We start from the raw sequence: 8,783 nt of genomic DNA on the forward strand, positions 1-8,783 counted from the left end.
AACTCTGATATTTATTAATATTGTTATCTTTTTTTGTATTTTTTGATATTAAAAAAAAAAAATTTAAATTGGGTTTAAGTAGGACCCCCCCCCTCCCATCACACACACATAAAGACAAATTTAAAAGGGTAACCATGATTAAAGATGCTGGCTGAGAGAAAAATCATTTAAAATTTCCAATAGAGACGAGATGGATCAACCAACCTCCCCATCCCCCTTCTTTTGAGTTGGCCTTGTGCCTAAGTTTTTTGTTCATTTTCCCTATTGCATTTTTTTCCTGTGAATAAAAAATTTTATATCTAAAAGTGTAGTATCTGTTCCGGCAGATACTGCAAGCAAAGACCATATGTGGAGGCAACCCCACATATAAGACCTTGGTCAATGTAGAGGCAACCCTTCATACCAATTGTCACTATCCAGCTCCCCTACTCCCCGGGGAGTTGGTCCCCATTTCCCCTTTACTCCTCACATTAAAAATCGGCCTTGTGCCTAATTTGCTTGGTGGGGGAGCAAATAAATACCAACCCCACATATAAGACGGTCAATGTAGAGGCAACCCTTCATACCAATTGTCACTATCCAGCTCTCCTACTCCCTGGGGAGCTGGTCCCCATTTCCCCTTCACTCCTCACATTAAAAATCGGCCTTGTGCCTAATTTGCTCGGTGGGGGAGCAAATAAATACCCTTCTCTTGGCCTTTTGGCCAAGATCAAAGTGTAGTATCTGTCTTACTACATACTGTACTTATTGTGATATAAGGTGGGGGGATCACTTTTCTGTATTAATTTAATGTAAAATGATCACCCACTTTACAACCAGTCAGTCTCAAAGCCATTCAAGTCATTCTTCAGATCATTCAAGTTGTTTTTGAAGGATTCCAGTTATTTTTTAAGCATTCAAGTCATTCTTAAGGTCATTCAATTCATCCTTAAGTTCATTAAAGTCATTCTAAGTCATTTACTTTTTATTTATTTAAGTCATTTCAGCCCATTTTTTGGTCATTTTAGTTTATCTTTAAGAATTTCATGTCAATCCTACATTCACGCATTCATTCATTACACGAGAGCACACGACTAATGGCTATCGGCCTTGTTAAATTTGAAAATACTATCATTCATTATAAATTATATAATTCATTGAATGCTAAAAAGTTAATTAAAATTGGTGTGTGAGTGGTGGTGGGGGCATAACACCTTAAAACTTGTGCTGACAGTGTATGGACAAGATATCATTGATGAATAGCAAACATCACATAAAACATTGTCAGTGGACATAAAATGCTAGATTTCATCATTTGAGGCACTATATTTCTTTCTATATTTTAGTTGTAAAGAAATACTATATTAATAGTAGTAGTAGTAGTAGTAGTAGTTGTAAAAGTGAAGAAGAAGAAATTTAATAGCATATTTTAAAATGATGATGAACAACATCATCATTTTATACAAACAGCTATAATAATAATAATAATAATAATAATAATAATAAGAAGAAGAAGAAGAAGAAGAAGAATGTTATGTAGTGGGGTGAGTGTATATAAACGGTGTTTATTTAACTGATTCTCTTTAAAGTTGTGATATATACAGTGTGTCGTCTAGTGGTGAGATTGTATGAGAGTGTATATATGTGTATATATGTGTCAGTCTTTGATATGATGTGTATATATACGTGTGTTCGTCTATGACCACTGTGGTCGTCTCTCTAGAGTTTGTTGTGTATGTACATTTAAATACAGTTCATAATGGGGAAAAATATACATAAATGTATTTACAACACAAAGGACGAATAAGACTTATTTGGGGTTTAAACATCAGGCCAATTGGGAACATATCTGGTCCATCTTTGGTCTTGTTTGATGGGAAGCTGCAGTGGAAATTCTCCCTAAGAAACGACAGTCTTAGGTTTTATTTTAGGCGACTTTTTATTCCAGAGTGTTTATCCCCTTCTGGACAGTTGCAATGCTGATTCTGACTATCGCCATTTCTGACCCCCTCTACTCACAGCCATCATGATCTGAAGACTGTCTCTGTCCCTCTCTCAACTCTTACTTGACTAATTTCCACATATCCCAAAAAGACCATTTCCCCCTCTAAATGACGTCATTAGTATACGATAATCACTTGATGTTTTTACATGTCATTATTTCTTAGTTTTCAACTAAGTTATAGCATTTTTTAAGTTACATTTATAAATTAATGTAAATATATATTTATTCTAAATATTTTGATTACCCTAAAGCATATTTTAGCTAACAAAACATTTTGGCTTGAATAATCAAAATAATTGTTGACCAACACACCTTCAGCGTTGCTCTGTCAATATTTAACAATAATAATAGGTGCATTGTGCACATCTTAACTCTGAAATATAAAAAAAAAACAACTGAACTAAACACAAACGAATTTGTTTTTTTAATTATTTATAACTAGCAGGACCAGTGGCAATTCAACAGAATAAAAAATATATTTAATCAACAAATATATTTTGATAAGGCTGAAATTTTTCTGGATAGTGCAAAAAATTAGTTTTCTGGATAGAAAAACCAGTAACACTCAGCAAATATGAATTTATTAACATTTTTATAAAAATAGTGTTCATTGTATTTTAAATACAGAATTGACCCAATACTCAGAAAGTAATATTGTGCTACATAGTTTAATACAAATATTAAAATCACATTGTAAGAGACAATATTTAATTTACTCATTCAGCACCTCTTAGCAGACAATTTCCTTTTTCCTCCAGTTTCTTTCAAATCTTCACTTTTTATGTAACATGTTTTGCTGGCTTCTTTCTTTGGTGAAGAACCATTGCACGTTGAAATTACTATGAATTCCTTTCTCACACCATTACAACAACGATCACATATGATTATAATGATATTCAGAAACGAGCCTATATCAAAGGGGAGAATCACTCATATTTTTGTCCATGGTTTCAGACTGTTTTTTTTTTTTTGTTCAATCTAAATTTCATGAATTTGGCCATTTTTAAAGCAATTTGGCCTTCAAAAATTGTATTTGGCTTTTTAAAAGTGCTACATACAGACTAACTAAGGAAAGAACAAGCAGAATAATATATAAATTTTCATGTGTTGTTAGGTTTTAAGTAATTTCCTAATATACTGGCCTTTTTATTTAAAGTGAAATGGTTTGTGCAGAGTTTCATAGTCCCAAACAAATGGAAAACTTTTTTGTATTTCATATTAGACATTGTAACAACGAAGAATTGCCCAGAAGTCTGGTTATTTACATTTTCTTTGTTCACTTTTAACTTAATTTTCTTTTAAAGTTTTCTTTGAATATGTATTTTTTTAAAGTTAAGTTTAAATGATATAATATAGGTTTATCAGTAATGTATAATTTAATACCAAAGTGTAATGAAACGACTTATTATGTTTCAAATAAACGGTCCAAACGCATCAAAATCATTTTCAAATTTTGCTCATTCATTAACCTTTTATTGAATTGATATCTAAACGAAAGTGTGAAACATTCAAAATGACTTTCGAATTGCGAATCAACCAAGTCTAAATGAGTTTTCCCACTTTTTCTATTATCATATTAAAAATGATTGGATGCTTATGAACAGTTTTGTATTTGATCATTTTAACTGTCAAAAGTATGGCTCAATGTTATTGCACTAAATTGTAAATAAAAATGTTGGCACTTCTGCAGTTTAAATATTGTTTTTCCATGATTCTCGCTCGGCAACGCTTGGCATATGATGAAAACCGCCGAATTATACTGAGTGAACAGAAGTCAATACAAAAACGAAAAAATAAATAAATAAAATAAACAACCTCCCATAATAATTTCATAAAATTTACTGTTTTATTTTCCTGTTGTCAACTGTAATTTATTGGGGGGGGGGGAGGGTTAATAAAAATTTTGTTTTTTTGAATTAGTGAACAATTTTGTTGTTTTTGTATGAAAAATTATTTTTCTTTGAATTAATAAAAAAGTATTTGTTTTGTTTTAAGGAACAAAGAACAATTTTTATTTTTTTTTTTTTAAATATATTTTTTCGTAAAATTTTTGTTTTCAAAGAAAAGGTGTATTTTTTTTGTATTTTTTAACAATTTTGGAGTTTGTTTTTTTTTTTCAAAGAAAAGTTTGGATTATTTTTGTAAGCAGCCAACGACGTCATGTTTTCTTTTTTTAAATGGATTTTCTTCAAAAATTTCTTTTTGAAAATAAGTTTGTTTGTTTTGTTTTTTTTAAAATATATTTTACATTTATTGTGTAGAGTTAGGGTTACTCTTTTTTTTTTTTTGGTAGGGTGGGGACAAAATGTAGTTTCCAGAGAATAGGCTTTTTCCTTTGGATAGTAGTTCTTGCCGGTTGAAGGAGAGCATTTCATTTTCCTTCCTTGTCACAAGAATAAAGACTTGTTGCTTGAAGCACAATGAAACTCTTCCCTTTTCTTTCTTTTTTTCTTCCAATTTGGTGTCGTCTACTCGCATCTCGTTTTACTACTCGGTTTCTTAGTGAATAAGCTCATTCAGTATTTTCCGGGCCGGTTTTCATCGTCCAATGGGTATTGCCAAGTGAGACTCATGGAAAAACGGGATTTAAATCACAGAAGTACCAAAATGTTTATTTTTTTAAATTTTGACAAAACTAGAAAAAAAAATGCTTTTGTGTGGTATTGGTATGATTTTAAACACATGCAATTGCTTAACTGATAATCCAAATAGATAGAGGAATGTCTAAACCAAATTTTATTGAATGATTAAGCTCTTTAGTCAGTAAGGAATAATGTTGATATTTGAAGAATAACACATACACATATTGTTTTGTTAATTTGTTTATATCTAAAAATGATTAAAGAATTTTATATGGAGAAAAAAAATCGTAGTATTTAATAAAAATTACAATGTAAACCTATGGAATTTTTTATTTGTTTGCCAAGATTTTTTTACTATGAGCATAAGCTTTTTAGATGAGTAAGAGAAAATATCATTATTGTAACATTATTCCTAGCCAGAATAAGTATTTTCAGAAAGAAACAAAAGCGAAATAAGTTACATTTGTGCAAAGAACATAGTGGAAAAAAGGGATTAGTCAGATGCATTGCTATTTAGGTCAAACTTTGAAAATTCGGCCAAGTTAATTGTATATATTAGATACTTTGCTCGTTTTTTCTTTGATTGTAGATGTGCCTAAGACTGTCTTTAAGAGGTTCTGTTCATTTGTTGGTTGGTTCAATAGCCTGTCAAGCTAAAGTTTGAAATAGTATAACTAGAACTGAATGCCCAGATTAAATAAGAATACCCTCTTTTGTTTGTGTGTTATTTTTTCTTTGTTTTATTTTGCTTTGCTTGTTTTTCTTTCAACTAAATATCAATCAGTGGAAGAAACTCATTAGTGATTTTTTGTAAAATAGGAGTTAATTAATCATTACATCTTTTTCCTTAAATGAGTGAGAGAGAACTATGTCAGATATGTCCTCAATCTTTTGGACTTTGATTGGTTTCTGATTAATAAAGAAAATACTCGTAAATTCCGGAATCTGCTGTCTTTACAGGGGACATAAAAATGCAGTTTATATAAAATCTCACAACATTGGAATACTTTCAGGTGAAGCCAATGCTACCTATCTTTTAGTGCCCTGAGAAGGATCCAAACCTTCTGAAGGGAATTGTTTTGGCAGCGCTCGGGAGGCCTCTGACATTTTATTTTTATCTTCTTACCTAAAATATTGTCATTTTTAACAGTAGAAGCAGATTAAAACTAGAGAAAATATGCATGTATATTAATCAAGCCCAAACTTAAATTCCATCAAAAAAGTTCCACTTTTATGGTTTTCAAGCCAGTGGGGAGAGAAAAAATAGCTGAAGTTTTGAGCCCCAAAAAAGAAAAGAAAAAGACTAAAAAGAAGCATGAGACAGATAAAGTGTCAAGCAAGAAGAAAAATCTGCTTTTGAAGCTAAAGCCAAAAACCACTTTTCTGCTAACAACTGCCACAATACCACCGAAAACCAGAGAAGATATGCACCACAAAAAGGAATAAATACAATTACAAGCATTTGTATTTTCATTCCTTCCTTTCTCTTTGTTTCCAAGCGTATTATTCACGACGTGTAAAACCGACTTATGAACACTCACAATCAAGCCAAGATGTTATTGTGTATAAAAGCTATCTAAAGCTTCAAATGTTTCTTGTTTGTCTTGCTTTCTATGGAGTTTATATTACATATTCTAACATATGCAACTACAGGATGAATAACATTTTAATCTTGAAGTTTTTCCTAATTTCTATTATTTTTCTCATCATTCTATTGGTATCACCATCCTTACATTAATATATAATGTTTAAGCAGAAATTTTCAGTCAAGATTAATGAATATATTTTTGGAAGCCATCTTTGCAGCACAGTTTTATAGAATTAATTTCAAGTCATGGGTTGTGGGAATCAATTCTATTTCCTCCTTTGAATATGATTGTACAAACATAAGAAAGAAAATTACTTCTTTTTTTCTATGGAAACAGACAAATGACTATACAGTATTGACTTGAGTATAATATGATGTAATACTTTCAAGTTAAACGTAATGTAATTAATACGATCCCATAATACAGTTATCTTTTTGCAAAATGTTTTGAAATGTATACCATATTATCTGTTAAAACCTCTATGCCATATATATTTCTCCAAAGCATTGCATTTTTCATGATATTAAAGATAAATGACCCGAATGCTTAGCCATTATGCTTCTATTAATTTCAAATTAAAAATTAATTTTAGAATTTTCGATTTTTAGAATTTTCGATTTTTCTGCTTTAGTAGAGGATCATTCCTGTCAGACTTCACATTTCTAGGTCTAACAACCAAAAGGTAGTTAGCAGTTACACAGTCATGTTTAGTATATATTATCACGTTCACTGGTTTTTATTTTTAGAATTTTTGGTGAAAAGTAATAAGTAGACATACTCTATAATATATTTGAAGGTGTTGATTGCAGCATTAAGAATTGATTATATAATGTTATCAATTGAATTTTTAAAAAAATTCTTGATGCTGCAATATTTTAAATTATAAATTTAATAGCGTTTTTACTATAATATCTTGTCCTTTTCTTTTCCAGTTTTAACTACTAGTCCTTTACTTTTCCATGTTTAAGCTTAACCATATTACTTTTCATGCTCGCATTTTTCTATTGTAATCCATGATTTTGCCAGGCTTCCAGTAAATTCACTTGTTCTTTGTTTAATTTCAGTCTTATTTTTTTGCCCCCATAAAACATAACATACACATATGTAATAACAATGTATGGCACTCGTCTTCTTTCAATAAAATCCCCCCAATTATCTCCCTTTCATTCTTTCATTCTCTCTGTTTTTGTTGAATTGGTAGCAACAGTAGTCGCTTAAGTGACGTAGTTGCTATGAAAACGAGTCATAAAAAACATCGCTCACCTCCTTAGGTTTTTTTTATGATTTCGAACACCAGTAAATTCATAATAACTTTTGTTTTACTGAACGAAAATTGAAAAATATTTTTCATAATATAGCTGAGAAAGTGATCTATAAATTGTAGTAATTGTTTGAAGTTTGGTTGAAAAATGAGTGAGCAGTGAAGCTTTAAAGTAGTTCTAAATGACTAAACCTGCCATTGAACTATATATTCAAACACTACCGTGTTTGGATGAGATATGTTTTTCAGTATATGTACAAAACAAAATTAGGGTTCTCCTAAAAATAACATTCTTATTTTTAATTTATTTGACTATATATAAACCTCTCAATTGGGCAATGCCAGGTACATAGAGTTAGTATATAATATAAATAATGACTGCAAAATATTTTTATTACAGTTTATACTTTCCTTAGATAGTAAAATGCACTAGAAAAAAGATAGATTACAACTGAATTAAGTTAAATTTTGTGAATAATTATAAAAAAAGAAGAAAAGAATATGTTGAAGAAAGGGAAAGAAAGAATATATACATGCGAGGGGCGTGCAATAAGTAATGCCCCTGACTCACTTCCCATAGCACTAGACCAACGAAACTTGGCACAGTTATTAGTCTTTCTCTACATAGGAACCACTCAGAGTTATGCATTTCTCCCATCATTTGATGCAGCTCTGGAGACCATTTTTGTAGAACACAGTAGGTTGGTCCTCCAATCATGACGTGACTTCAGAAATCAAGGCGGCATCATCTTGGAAACACTTTCCTTTCAAAAACAACTTCATGGCTGGGAAGAGGTGAAAGTCAGAGGGTGCAAGGTCAGGAGAGTAGGGAGGATGGGGAAGGATTTTATAACTACACGTTCGTGCTTCTGATCTGGCAACATGCGAGTTGTGGACCGGAGCGTTGTCCTGCAGGAGGAGGGTACCTTCACTGATCTTGCCCCGCCTTTTGATTTTGATAGCTTCCCTTAATTTCCTCAAAAGTGAAGCATAATAGGCTCTTGTAATTGTGGTACCCTTTGCCAGGAAATCTGTCATCACTAGTCCGTCCTGGTCCCAGAAGACTGTGAGCATGACTTTGCCAGCGGAGGGCTGCGCCCTTGCCTTCTTTAGAGGTGGTGAGTCCAAGTGCTTCCACTGCATTGACTGGGCTTTGGTCTCTGGATCATAGTGATGGACCCAGGTTTCATCCTGTGTAATCAGTCTTTTGAAAAACTTTGACTCATCTTCTTGGCACATCTCCAAATTCATCCTCGAGCACTCGACGCGTTCTCGCTTCTGGAATGGTGTGAGCAACCTGGGAATCCATCTGGCAGACACCTTATGCGTATGCAAATGGTCATGAATGATAGTTTCCACAGACCCTG

The 8,783-nt window shown here is 32.0% G+C and overlaps 1 pseudogene; it reads left to right on the plus strand.

The window, feature by feature from the left end:
• Positions 1-682: 682 nt before the first annotated feature.
• On the plus strand, positions 683-809 carry LOC145243286 (U2 spliceosomal RNA; annotated as a pseudogene).
• The last annotated feature ends 7,974 nt before the right edge of the window (positions 810-8,783 follow it).

This window comes from Euprymna scolopes, chromosome 21, assembly GCF_053919585.1.
Source record: "Euprymna scolopes isolate OS-2025 chromosome 21, ASM5391958v1, whole genome shotgun sequence".
In the NCBI taxonomy this organism is placed as follows: domain Eukaryota; kingdom Metazoa; phylum Mollusca; class Cephalopoda; order Sepiida; family Sepiolidae; genus Euprymna; species Euprymna scolopes.